This window comes from Monodon monoceros, unplaced genomic scaffold, assembly GCF_005190385.1.
Source record: "Monodon monoceros isolate NGI ecotype Baffin Bay Population unplaced genomic scaffold, NGI_Narwhal_1 Super_Scaffold_5, whole genome shotgun sequence".
In the NCBI taxonomy this organism is placed as follows: Eukaryota; Metazoa; Chordata; class Mammalia; order Artiodactyla; family Monodontidae; genus Monodon; species Monodon monoceros.
Genome location: NW_021703782.1, coordinates 105,292,905 through 105,307,711, shown reverse-complemented (window position 1 = coordinate 105,307,711; position 14,807 = coordinate 105,292,905). Strand labels below are relative to the sequence as shown.

Sequence of the window (14,807 nt, the reverse complement as noted above, 5' to 3'; positions counted from 1 at the left end):
AATGGACTGGTGAGCCCTGTGGTGGCAGCCTCTGAGGATAGCTGTTGTGGACAGCTCAGTTTTGCCTGGACTGTCAATGTCCCATAGTCCTGATCCAGCCCAGGAACAAGGAGAGAGCCACACAAAAACACCATCCAAGTGAAGTTTAGCAACCTCAGACAGTGGGGGCTTCAAGAGAGTTTTTGTTTGTTTGTTTGTTTGTTTGTTTTTTCGGTACGCGGGCCTCTCACTGTTGTGGCCTCTCCCGTTGCGGAGCACAGGCTCCGGACGCGCAGGCTCAGCGGCCATGGCTCACGGGCCCAGCCGCTCCGCGGCATGTGGGATCTTCCCGGACCGGGACATGAAGTCGTGTCCCCTGCATCAGCAGGCGGACTCTCAACCACTGCGCCACCAGGGAAGCCCAAGTGAGTTTTATTTAATTTAGAGAATAAAGAAATATGACATTGTTTACACCTTGGGTATCAGAGAACAATTCTTGCCTTTTATGTGTTAAATCGCCATGGGATCCCAGGGGAAGAAGTTTTCATTACAACTGGAGAAATAATTTGGTTTAGAGATGTGGTTTGTTTTTGGCCAGTGGGGCCAGAAAGCTTCATGGAAGAGGTGGCATTTGAGCTGAGCCTGGAGGCTGAGAAGAGAGAGAAGATCAAATCCAACCAAAGAAAAGAGCATAGGCCCACGGTTCCCAAACTGTGTGTGAGGCACCCTGGGGTGCCACAGCAAATAGAAACACAGTGGAGTATTTTAAATTTTGGAGAGAAACACAATGATGCTTATCATCTGTTGGACACTGTGGAACCTACTAGCTGGAAGTAGTTCACAGTTTCAACATTAGACTCTGCTACATTTCTTCCTATGACGTACATGTCTTTGAAGCTGAGTTTTCAGCAATTGATGTGGTAGAAGAAAATAACTCATGAAAATCAATGTGGAACAGGAGACTGAGGATGTTAATGTCTGATGTGGTGGATTCTAAGGTCTGAGAAGGTGCACATATCTTATTAGTAAGGAGTGGTGGTTATTTTCAATTTATGGGTACTGTTTTTTCAAATGGCTACTAAGTTGTTAGGATATAACAGAAGTTGTTTGGTCCTGACTACTTCATAAACAGAGCTATTAGGTATTTCTTTGGGTCTGGGATGCTATGAAAACATACTGAGACACAAAGGCTGCCATGTTTGGAAACCTCTGGCATAGGCAAAGTGTGAATTCATTAATTCAGCAATATTTATTAAGCACCTACTGTGTGCCAGGCACGGTCCTAGGCATTGCAGATACAGCAATGAACAAAAGAGAAAACTCTCTGTAGATATGAAACTGACATTCTAGAGGGGGAAACACCATAAATACGTAAATAGTAAATTATATAGTATGTTAAAAAGGTGATAAATGCTATGATGATAAAAATAGAGTAGGGTGATCAGGATTACCTGATCAGACTAAGAACCATGGAAGGGATTAGAAAGATAAGTAAGGTGATTGCATGCAGGATTAGGCTTGGGTAGGGGTTGGAGAGAGATAGTTTGCATTTTAAAGGGGATAGGCAGGTTAGACTTCATTGAGAAAACGTTGGATATGAGTTCAAAGTCAGGAGTCAGATCTGGGCATCCCTGTCAGCACATACAATGTGAAGACTCCAGGAAGAGTGACTCACATGACCCAGGGGGTTAGGGATTGGTCATGTAAAGGACACTGGGAAGAACTCCAGTTTAAGGCTGAGTGAAGGGAGCAGAGACCAGAAGGAGGCAGAAAGGAAATGGCCAGAGAGGTACAGTGTGAGCCCGGAGTGCAGAAAGACGGCATAGCTAACAACACCTCATGCCCCAGGGCTCTGACTAAAAATAAAAAACATCGGTGGGTCTGGTCGTTGAGAGGTCACTGGTGACCTGGGCAAAAGTCAGAGTGCAGACAGGGAAGGACTGACTGAGAGGAGAGGGGGGCTAACCTCCAAACTTCTCCAAAAAGTATGGATTTATCTTTCTGCAAGAAAGACAACAAAGAGGAAGAGAAAGGCTGGATGACCCACAGGGGATCAGAATCAAGCGAACTTTTTTGAATAGGGGGAAATCTCTCTCTCTCATTTTTAAATGAAACTTTACAAAAACACAGAAAAGTAATAAAGCAAATTCCCGTATGCTCCTTCCCCAAGAGTAAAGAACAGTAAAGAACAGGATTTTGTTTTAGAAAAATAGATCTGACTATATCAGGTGGATTCTTTTTCCTCCTGAAACCCCACTAAAATACTAGCAGGGGAATTCTTAAAAAGTTTAAATCCACGAGGACACAAAGAACAGGAAGAGAGGCAACGGGAGATGAGAGATAGTGACAAAACTTTGGAAGATGAACGGCACATGGTTGAGGGTTGAGGAGTGAACAGAGAAAAGGAAGTGGAAATATGAACCTCCAGAAGGAGACTAGCCACTCAACCACGGAACCTTGGGAAAGTTCAGGAATCATTGGTACCAGGTACTTCCAGAGGTGGGAGTGAAAGGATGGGCTGAAAACAAAAGACTGGTAAAGAAAAGGATGAGTCAGACACCAGATCCCCTCCACCACCCTGCCTAGTCAGATGACAACCCCTCCCCAGCAGAATGGTAAACAATGATGATGGTGACGATGATGGTGACATGGTGATGGAAGCAAGCATATATGGGGCATACTGTGTGTCAAGCACTCTTCCAAGCTCTTCACTTATATCAGTTCATTTAACCCTAACAGTCACCTGTGAGGTATTTACTATTATTATCTCCATTTTACACACGAGGAAACTGAGCCATTTGTCCAAGGTCACACAGCCAATAAGTGATAGGGCCAGGATTCAAACCCTGGCATGTGGGAGGTAAGGATAGACAGTAGAAACCAGTGAGTACTCCTGTGGTTTGGACTTCATTTGTGTCTCCATGAGAAGCCATGAGGATGGGGATGGGAGGGGAAGAATATAATTGAGACGAATAAAAGTAGCACCACCCCCTCGGCACCCTGATGTGCCAAGTGCGTCACACACAGTATCTCTTTTAATCCCCTCCTCAAATCCTATGAAGTACGTATGATGATTTATATCCATCTTATAAGATGAGGAAACTGACACGTAATGCATTCTGGGGCACATAGTCAATTTCTGGGCAAACCAGGATTAAATTAAAACCAGGTATGTCTGAGCCCAAAGCCTGAGCTCTTAACCACAGAGCTCTGTTCATCTCTAGATTTCAGAGCCTTTTTGAGCCAGCCATGAAAGTATACACTATGAGTCCATGCATATGAGGTTTCAGGAACAGTCTAATCTACGACAATAGAAATCAGGATAACAACTATCTCTTGGAGGTGGAGAGTAAAGAGCATTGACTGGGAAGAGAGATGTGGGAGGCCCTGGGTCTCTGGAGATAATCTGTGTCTTGGTCTGGGTGGTAGTAACATGGGTGCATATTTATGTAAAAACCCACCGAGCTGCTCACTTAATTATGTCGTTTATTGGATGTTACACTTCATGTTTTTAAAAAAGGCTTCCTGGAAGACATGGCATTTGAAGTGAAACTGGAAAGCAGGACTTCCCTGGTGGCATAGTGGTTAAGAATCCGCCTGCCAACGCAGGGGACACGGGTTCGAGCCCTGGTCCAGGAAGATCCCACATGCCGCAGAGCAACTAAGCCCGTGCGCCACAGCTACTGAGCCTGTGCTCTAGAGCCCGCAAGCCACAACTACTGAGCCCACGTGCTACAACTACTGAAGCCTGTGCGCCTAGAGCCCGTGCTCCACAACAAGAGAAGCCACCGCAATGAGAAGCCCGCGCACTGCAACGAAGAGTAGCTCCCGCTCGCCACAACTAGAGAAAGCCTGCTCGCAGCAACGAAGACCCAATGCAGCCAAAAATAAATAAATAAATTTATAAAAATTAAAAGAAAACCCAGAAAACTGGAAAGCAGTTTAGACGATTATTATAATCATATATAAAATGCTTACCATATATCAGGCATGCCACTTATTGAGTGCTTATGATATGTTAGACACTGTGCTAAGTGCTATACATATTATTTTATTTAATCTTTACAGTGATCCTGAAGAGGTAAATATCCTGCCCATTTTACAGATGAGACATCTGAGGTTTCAAGAATGCAGTGACTTGCCTGGATCACACAGGAAGTAGCTTAGCCAGCCCAGGTTTGTCTTGTCAACAAAAATTCAATTAACAATCAAAAAGGAAAAAGAGAATTTTGTTCAAGCCAAACTGAGGGTTGTAACCCAAGAGAGAGACTCTCAGAAGCTCTGAGAACCATTCCACCTGTTAAAGTCAAAGGCACAGTCATATACATTTTTAAGACAAAGGATCATACATCAAAATGACATACTGACAGTTTACATAAAGTTCATCAAAGGCGTGTAGTTCAGGTAAGCACAAAGTGAGCAGTAGGTCACCATGACCCCTTGCAGAGTTGGTAAAGAATGCCAGTCTTCTAAGAAGTTACATTGCTGGCATCAGAAGAGAAGAAAAAAGAAATGATCTCCACAGTCAAGTAGGCACTCCCATCTTTGAGGAGGTCTGGTTAATGCAAAATGCAGATACACACTGCACACTGCAGGGGAGGGAGGAGGCCCAAACTGACAGAGAGAGAATTTTAAGTTAAAATTTTCTTGTCCTGCCTTAAAATGTAAATTTTATTTAATCAGCCTGACCCCCAAGTCTAAGCTCTTGGGACCACCTGCTCCCACCTCTCCGGCTCCATGGAGGTGGTGGGACTTGGGTTACAGAGGATGAAGGAGGAGAAACCAGAGATGGCTCTGAGCAGAGGTGGAGGGTACGTGGCTCCTTGCAAAGCTCTGTAATTAATTTTGTTTTTGTAATTTTGTTTTATTATTCTTTTTTTTTTTTTTTTTGACCGCGCTGCACTGCATACAGGATCCTAGTTCCCGGACCAGGGACAGAACCGCACCCCCTGCAGTGGAAGCATGGAGTCTTAACTACTGGGCCGCCAGGGAAGTCCCTGTTTTACTATTCTTAAAGAGAGCCCCCCATATGGTCAAAGCTTCAGGCGCTGGCTCAGAGGGTGTCTGGGAGAACAGTTGCCCCATCATTAGATTGCAGAGTGTCACTTAGCAATACCTTAACCCCCATCCCAGCTCCTGACAAGGTTCCCTGAGGTCCTCCTCATCAGATGCACCCCTCTAGCACCAGCGTCTTGTAAAGCAGACCCTGAAAAGCTCTCAATAGCCTGAGAAAAGCAGGGATGCCCGCCCCTCCCAATTCAAACTGAACACAGGCTGTCTTTCTGGCCCCTCCAGCTTCTTGCCTCCTCTCCGTGCCCCTCCTCCTTCCCTCTCCTTTTGTCTACTGTCTTCCCACCTCGCTTCTCCTCACTCGCCCCTCTCCCTCACAGCAGCTGCCTTCCCACCTTATTCCACAGAGAGTCCGGGCCAAGAGGCTTCCCCGCCCTGGTACAGACTGAGCAGGACACTGAGCCTTGGGGGAACCAGGAGTCCAGCACTCAGGGTCCTGCCTTGTTGGGTCCCCAGCCAGTCACTTCTTCCCTTTGAACATCAGTTTCCCCACTTCCCATTTATGCATAACCTGGGTCCCGGGCTCCTTGCCCTGAATCACACCGGCTGTCTCTCCCTCTCTCTGAGTCAGGAAGCAGGTAGACAAGGGGGTCCACCTTGGGGACCTGACTCCCTTCTCTCTACCTGCCCACCCTGGGGGTATCTCAGGTGCCGTCACTGGGTCAGCAGGGGAGGCAGGCTTTGGTCCTGGGTCTGATTGTCCAGAGGCTCAAGGTTCACTGCCCAGACTTTTAGGGCATCCCCATGTGGGGTCCCTTAGTGGGGTCCTCTTACCCCCCAAATCTTTCCCTCCCTCCCTTCCAAGCTGTGACCCTCCCCCAGCTGTTGATAAGGCCCTCCTTAAATGCATCACAGCCGTGCCCTGCTTTGAGCAGATGTTTCATATACGAAACAAAAATAGCAGTTATTTTGTTGAATGGATCCCCAACAATCTGAAGCCATCTGTTTGGGGCAACCCACCCTGGGGCCTAAAAATGCCTGCTGCCTTCCTTGGAAGAGTACAACCAGCCCAAGAGCAGTCTGAGCACATTTATAAGCAGCTCTCTGCCCTGTTTTGTTGAAAGGCTGGAAACACCCCCTGTGCCCCTGGTCCTCTGGCTGATGGGGCCTCATGGAGGAGGAGAGGAAGCAGAACTTTGCATTCTGCATCCTGGGTTACAGCTTGCTTTTTCTTCCTTGACATTTCCTTTGATGCTTTAAAAAAAAAAAAAACCAAAAAAAGCACCACCAAAAAGCCTCCTTTACTCTGAAGATGAAATCTCCTGCCGTGGGCACTCTTTCTCTAAAATCCACTTCTCACCACCCCACCACCCCTATTGCTGACCCAACTTTTGAACCTCGTCCTTCTAAAAGAGTGCCCGTCTCCTTCTTTGAAAAGCAAGTTCAAATCCTCTGCCATTGCTATGCCCTCCGTCATTCATAATTCCTGCATTTTCCCCTCTGACTGCTGCAGGGAAATCCTGGAATGATGTAATTGGACTCCAGTGGGGTTGGGTTTTGTGTATTTTTTTTTCTTCACTTTTCATCACCCAGGTAATACAGTACACTTTTATCGTTAAAAGTATCTCAGGACTTCCCTGGTGGCGCAGTGGTTAAGAATCCACCTGTCAATGCAGGGAACACAGGTTCGAGCCCTGGTCTGGGAAGATCCCACATGCCATGGAGCAACTAAGCCCGTGTGCCACAACTACTGAGCCTGCACTCTAGAGCCCGTGAGTCACAACTACTGAGCCTGAGTGCCACAACTACTGAAGCCCGCACACCTAGAGCCCATGCTCTGCAACAAGAGAAGCCACCGCAATGAGAAGCCCGTGTGCAACGAAGAGTAGCCCCTGCTCGCCGCAACTAGAGAAAAACCCGCAGGCAGCAATGAAGACCCAACGCAGCCAAAACTAAATTAATTAAATAAATAAATTTTTTAAAAAAGAATCCTTAAAAAAAAAAAGTATCTCAGTAAGGAAATGAATTCTTCATACTAAAACCACCTGGGACACAGTTAAAGTTGTGCTCAGAGAAAAATTGATAGCCTCAGGGTTTCCCTGGTGGTCCAGTGGTTAAGAATCCACCATCCAATGCAGGGGATGTGGGTTCGATCCCTGGTCGGAGAACTAAGACCCCACATGCCATGGGGCAACTAAGCCCACGTGCTGCAACTACTGAGCCCATGAGCTCTGGAGCCCGCGCACCACAACTACAGAGCCCACACACTCTGGAGTGCACCACAGCTAGAGAGAAGCCTGCGTGCCGCAATGAAAGATCTCATGTGCTGCAACTAAGACCTGATGCAGCCAAAAATAAATAATTAATTAACTAATTTTAAAAAAGAAAGAAAATTGATAGCCTTAAATACTCTTATTATTTATATTGGGTTGGCCAAAAAGTTCATTTGGGTTTTCCCATAAGATGTTATGGAAAAGCCCCAACGAACTTTTTGGCCAACCCAAATAAAAGCCCCAAAGCAACTGAACCAAATATTCAACCTAAGAAATTAGAAAAATAGCAATAAAATAAAAGAAGAGGGGAGAATGAGATGAAAGCTGACAGAAATGTTATAGGAAAAAATATGAAAAAGATAAATAAAATTTGTTTGAAAAGACAAAGAAAATGAGAAAAATCTTAACTAAAGGCAAGTCAAAGCAAAGAGAGAAAGCAAAAATATGCAACTTTATCCAAAGATGACATACAGGGAATTCCCTGGTGGTCCAGTGGCTGTCTCCACGCTCCCAATGCAGGGGGCCGGGGTTCGATCCCTGGTCAGGGAACTAGATCCCACATACCACAACTAAGAGTTTGCACGCCATAACTAGAGATTCCACATGCTCCAACTAAAAGATCCTGCACGCGGCAACAAAGATCCCACATGCCGCAACTAAGACCCAAGTGCAGCCAAATAAATAAATAAATAAATATTTTGAAAAATTTACAAAAAAAAAAAAGGGAAGATCTACAGATGGCCAAGAGGCACGTGGAGAGATGCTCAACATAACTAATTATTAGAGAAATGCAAATGAAAACTACAATGAGGTATTACCTCACACCCGTCAGAATGGCCATCAGCAAAAAATCTGCAAACAATAAATGCTGGAGAGAGTGTGGAGAAAAGGGAACCCTCTTGCACTGTTGGTGGGAATGTAAATTGATACAGCCACTATGGAGAACCGTATGGAGGTTCCTTAAAAAAACAAAAATAGAATTACCATATGACCCAGCAATCCCACTACTGGGCATATACCCTGAGAAAACCATAATTCAAAAAGACACATGCACCCCAATGTTCATTGCAGCACTATTTTCAATAGCCAGGTCATGGAAGCAACCTAAATGTCCATCGACAGATGAATGGATAAAGAAGGTGTGGTACATATATACAATGGAATACTACTCAGCCATAAAAAGGACAAAACTGGGTCATTTTTAGAGAGGTGGATGGACCTAGAGACTGTCATACAGAGTGAAGTAAGTCAGAAAGAGAAAAACAAATATATATTAATGCATGCGTGTGGAATCTAGAAAAATGGTACAGATGAACCTGTTTGCAAGGCAGAAATAGAGACACAGACATAGAGAACAAATGTATGGACACCAAGGGGGGAAAGGAGGGGTGGAATGAACTGGGAGATTGGGATTGACATATATACCCTACTATGTTTAAAGTAGGTAACTAATGAGAACTTGCTGTGTAGCACAGGGAACTCTACTCAATGCTCTGTGGTGACCTAAATGGGAAGGAAATCCAAAAAAGAGGGGAGGTATATATATATGTGTATACACACACACACACACACACACAAATATAGCTGATTCACTTCGCTGTACAGCAGAAACTAACACAACATTGTAAAGCAACTATACCCCAATTTAAAAAATATGTAACTTTAGGAATGAGAAAGGCAGGATAAACACAAATATGGATGTCATTAAAGTAATGATTTAAAATATTGTGGTAATAAGTTGAAATAACCAAAGGAAATATGATTTTTCAGCAAAATATAAACTATCAAAATTGAGCTAGGAAGTAGAAAATTTTAACAGACTAAGAACCATGGAAGAGATTAGAAAGATAAGTAAGGTGATTGCATTCTGATGGAGAAATGTTTCATATATTGAGGTATGGGGACGTCATTTTGGCTTATGCATGCTTCACCCTGAACTTCGTGTGAAGTAAAACAGCTTGACTCAAGGCCTGTCAAACACACACAGTACATCTACTTTCATCGTTAAGGTAAAGAATATCTGTGTGGAAAATGAGAATATGGCATTCATGCTGACACTCACTTGGAGATAAGTTTCCCTTCCCAGACACCAGGGTCCTGCTGTCTCGCTGTGTACACTAAATCTACCTCTATTCAAACCTTGAAGGAATGTAGTCCGTTCAAGGTGATGTATGTTTTTTGTTTTGTAAGGCAGAAAACTATGCTGGAACCATGCTTCAACGGAGCAGTCCTCAGAGCTACTGAGAGGCTCCTCCCGGGCTTTCATCCTCAGCTTGGCACGAATCAAACTCTTTCCTGTTCTTTATTATGGATTGATTATTGATGATTTCTGTCGACATTGCTTGGCGTAGGCTGCAGGATATCAGAGAAACCCACCAGTGGTCACATGGGGTCTACTTTGGACCAGCTCTCAGTACCAAGCACAAGCCCCTTGAGCTCCAGGCTTCACAGCACCCTTCAGGTGCTTGGGTGAGTTCTTCCTGGTATCTGACCTCATTCTGGACAGTTCCGAGTTGTTTTTAATTGAAGTAAAATTGATTTACAATATTGTGTTAATTTCAGGCGTACAGCAAAGTGATTCGGTTACACATATATATGTATATATCTATATTCTTTTTTTTTTTTGCGGTACGCGGTCCTCTCACTGCTGTGGCCTCTCCCGTTGCGGAGCACAGGCTCTGGACGCGCAGGCTCAGCAGCCATGGCTCACGGGCCCAGCCGCTCCGCGGCATGTGGGATCTTCCTGGACCGGGACATGAGCCCGTGTCCCCTGCATCGGCAGGTGGACTCTCAACCACTGCATCACCAGGGAAGCCCTATATTCTTTTTTAAAAAATTATTTTCCATTTTAGTTTATTACAAGATATTGAATATAGATTCCTGTGCTATACAGTAGATCCTTGTCGTTTATCTATTTTATATATGTTACTGTGCATCTGTTAATCCCATCAGACAGTCCTGAGTTTTATCTGAGCTGTTAAAATTTTAAGACTTGGAGTCTTAAGGGAGTACCAATACAATTCCTGGGTGGAAGGGACCTAGGAGGAATTTCCTAGGCAGGGACCTGGGGGGGATTTCCTACACAGGGAAATCCTAGAAGGAACTTTGGAGTGAACTGGGTTGGATGGCCTTATTTAATTTGGCTTAAATTGGAAAGATTGTGTACATATGGTCTGAACAAACTATTTGACAACAAAACAAGAAATTGAACCTATTTGTCTCTGAAGAAAAGGGATATTTGCTCCTTGTGGGCACAAGGTGTCCTCAGGCAACTAAGAACCTAGTGGAAGTATCTGAGGATTAATCCTGGTGATGAGTAGTGGTCCCACAGGGAAACCCATCATAACACTTTAAGTTATTTACGGCTCTCCCAGGGACACACACACAAACTGGTCCTTCAGTGCTCAGAGCCCCCGCTCTGGATTTAGACTGCCAGCTAGAGAAACTGGGATGCAGAAGAGCAGAACCAACACAAGGGTGACACCTTGAGGAGCTAAGCTCATAAGCAGCACACTTCTGACCTTAGAAATTGTTCAGACTTTATAAAAAGACAAAACTGAAAGAAAATGGGAAATCGTGCTTCTAAAGCTGAGCGGCTCCCGGATGGGCAGCCACCCACTGGAACTCCGACTGGCTTCATGTACAATACCTATGGAGCCCATACATGCAAGTACTTGGTAAAATAGGAAGATCTAACAAAAGATAGCTTACCCCTTTAGTGGTCAAAATGGGGAACGCTCGGGCTTCCCTGGTGGCGCAGTGGCTGAGAGTCCACCTGCCGATGCAGGGGACGCGGGTTCGTGCCCCGGTCCGGGAAGATCCCACATACCGCGGAGAGGCTGGGCCCGTGAGCCGTGGCCGCTGGGCCTGCGCGTCCGGAGCCTGTGCTCCGCAACGGGAGAGACCACAACAGTAAGAGGCCCGTGTACTGCAAAAAAAAAAAACAAAAAAAACCTCAATTGGCGTAAAGCTCTTCTATGAGTGCTTCTCAACCTTAGATCTTCACCTCTTGGTAAACATCAGCTGTCTCTTTTGAAATAATAGCAGGATGGCTTATGTGACTGCATGAGGGACTATATGAACCAACCTTACTCAAGGGAGATATATTACCTTGTTGTCAGGGTCTTATTAAGGCACTTAAAGGAAATGAAAAGTTGGTAGGTAATTTCTTTCACAGTGAGTTCTCAGGAATCAAAGACCTTAAGGATCATGGATTATAACCTGGAGATTTTTTTTTTTTTTTTTTTTTTTTTTGCGGTACGCGGGCCTCTCACTGCTGTGGCCTCTCCCGTTGCAGAGCACAGGCTCCGGACGCGCAGGCTTAGCGGCCATGGCTCATGGGCCCAGCCGCTCTGCGGCATGTGGGATCTTCCCGGACCGGGGCACGAACCCGCGTCCCCTGCATCGGCAGGTGGACTCTCAACCACTGAGCCACAAGGGAAGGCCCCCCATGTTTTCTTTAATCTTAAAGCTTCTCCTGGGGTCTAGGTCTGGGCAGCCAAAGAATGTTGTAGGTAACGGTCATCGGCGCAAGGGTCATTTCGTTGCTGGGAAGGGACGGCCCTTGCCCGCGGTGATGGTGGTTAGCAAGATGAACAAAGATGTGCAGGTGAGAGCAGCAATTAACCAAACGTTGATAGAGAAACTGGAGAAAGAGAACTCCTCAGAGTTACTGAGAGCTAAATTAATTGAATGTGGCTGGAAGGATCAGTTGAAGGCACACTGTAAAGAGGTAATTAAAGAAAAAGGACTAGAACACGTTACTGTTGATGACTTGGTGGCTGAAGTCACACCGAAAGGCAGAGCCCTGGTACCTGCCAGTGTAAAGAAGGAGCTCCTACAAAGAACAAGAACATTCCTTGCTCAGCATGCCAGCCTCTAAGATTGAATTAGATTGTGTTGTTTTGTGGTTTTATTTCTGAAAGTAAAACTTGCCATAAATTAGGAATCAATTTCCCAAAATGAAATCCTTTTTTGTATGATGGTATACAGTTTTCCGTAATGATGTATACAGTTGTATTGATTTTTTTCCCCTAAATGTGTTATTTTAATAAATATCTCATGAATGAAAAAGAAAAGCTTCTCCTAATTTCTCTGTTGTCTTGCATGTGTATAGTTCACTGTCATCCTTGGAAAGACAATGTTATTGTACAAATGTCACAGTCTCTTGCCTCCTCTGGCTGGATATGCTGGATATGTCACCATTCCCCTACTGGGTCCTTTGTAAAATATAATGACCCCATAGTTGTGCCCATAACCAATTTTTACCACTATGCTTAACTTTACTGTGACTCACAGAAAAGAACTCTCAGATCACTTACCACGTTCACATCTTTACCCAGTCTTCTCCTGTCCCTTGCTTCTTCCGGACCCCACTAGAAACAATCCCAAAGGACACTGGGGGGCCCACATGTAACCAATCTGATGCTTATGGCCATGATATTAGTCAAAATGTCTTCACAAAACATTACAATTTGCAAGGTCAGTGCCACTTATTTCTCTTTCCCATCTTCTATACTTACTGACAACCTGTTATAATAAGGCTGATAGCAAATATAATTCTCCTTTATGCAATGGGATTAGAACTCGACATACTTGGATTAACAGAGGGCTCACTCCTCTTCCTACTTGTAAGGTCAATTTGACTGATTGGAAACTCCAATATACTAACCCATGGTTAGAAAATTTTGGTTACATACCTTCCAAAAAAGACTCAACACCTGGAGTACTATGTGCCTCTAAAGGATTTATATTTGTTTGTGGGTGTGATAACTGGCCCTGGGCACATGAATGTTTAGACAGTTGGAGAATGGGAGGACCCTGCCTGCTGGGATATTTGACTACTCTAATTACTATCTTGAAATTGCTCACTGGCTCAAACTCTAGCCCTGATGATCACAGCAAAAAACAAAAACCAAACAATCCATAAAACCCTCTCATTAGTTGAAGACTACCCTGATGAGGATCCCTCTGAATAGGAAGGTAACAGCTGTGTCCATTCTCAGGGATGTGACCTCCCTGCAGGATTCAGAAGCCAATATAACCACCGCCTCAGGGTTTGGGGCTCTTGGCTAGGAGCTGGTACCACTGACCTAGAAGTGATGATGAGAAATCTTACCCAAACCATCAGTAAGATTGCCAGAGCCTCTGCAAGAGCTATTAGGGACCAACAAACATCTCTAGACTCTTGCTTATGTGGTACTTGACAAATGTATTGTTTTAGATTATCTCCTTGCTGCCCAAGGAGGTGTCTGTGCTGTTGTTAATACTGCTTGGTGTACTTGGATCAATACCTTCTCTCAAGGAGAGCTTGAAATTAGTAAACTGTAACCTTGCAAAAATCCTTAAAGGGCCCTCTAAATTTGTGCCCAGAGTTCCTTTTTTTTTTTTTAATTTATTTTATTTTTGGCTGCGTTGGGTCTTCGTTGCTGCGTGTGGGTTTTCTCTAGTTGTGGCAAGCAGGGACTTCTCATTGCGGTGGCTTCTTTTGCTGTGGAGCATGGGCTCTAGGCGTGCGGGCTTCGGTAGTTGTGGCGCACGGGCCTAGCTGCTCCACGGCATGTGGGATCCCCCCGGACCAGGGCTTGAACTCGTGTCCCCTGCACTGGCAGGCAGACTCCCAGCCACTGCACCACCAGGGAAGTCTGTGCCCAGAGTTCTTAATTTTAGTTTTTGTACTATTTTTAGCTGGCTTCCCTCAGAAATAGGCAGGTTTTTTTTTTTTTTTAGGCAGTTTTTTTCACTCTGCTTTCCAGACAATTGTCATTGTCATAATATGTATTATTAATCTTTTTCTGGCTATCAAGCTACTCATGACATGTAGTTGCTTGCTTTAAGTCTACTGCTAATAGCACAGGTAAAATGCTTATGTGACAATTTGATATAATTGATAATACGTATAACCTGTGTCTCCCAATCAGCATCTATCTCTCTGCCTTTTCACTATATCTCATTAACCGCCACAGTGTAGATAACTAGGAAAATCTATATACATTAAAAAAAAAGAGGCCTAGCACTGAGGGACATGAGGGATCCAGAGCAGGCAGCAAATCACCTGGAATCAAGGGACAAATATTTTAATCATTAATGCTTTCTATCAAAAGATTTGTGATCAAAATGGGAAATGATGGGGAAATTTTTCACATATTGAGGTATAGGGAAGTCATTTTGGCTTATACATGGTTCACCCTGAACTTTGTGTGAACTAAAACAGCTTGACTCATGGCCTGTCAAATGCAAACAGCACATCTACTTCAACAATTAAGGCAAAGAATGTCCCTTTCAAAGATAAGGATAAATAACTCCCTTTCTATGGCATGCATGTTAACATTCCCTTGAAGATAAAGTTCCCTTCCCAGACATCCGGGTCCTACTGTCTCACTGTATACATACTAAACCTTTCTCTTTTGAAAACTTGAAGGAATGTCCTGTCAATTTGATGTATGTTCTTTTTTTCTGGTGAGGCAGGAGACTGTGCTGGAAACCATGCTTCGATGGAGCAGTCCTCAGAGCTACTGAGAGGCTCCTCCTGGGTTATTTGTCCTC

At 44.5% G+C, this 14,807-nt stretch overlaps 1 pseudogene; it reads left to right on the top strand.

Moving 5' to 3' along the window:
* Positions 1–11,838: 11,838 nt before the first annotated feature.
* Positions 11,839–12,246, top strand: LOC114883720 (annotated as a pseudogene).
* Positions 12,247–14,807: the final 2,561 nt, after the last annotated feature.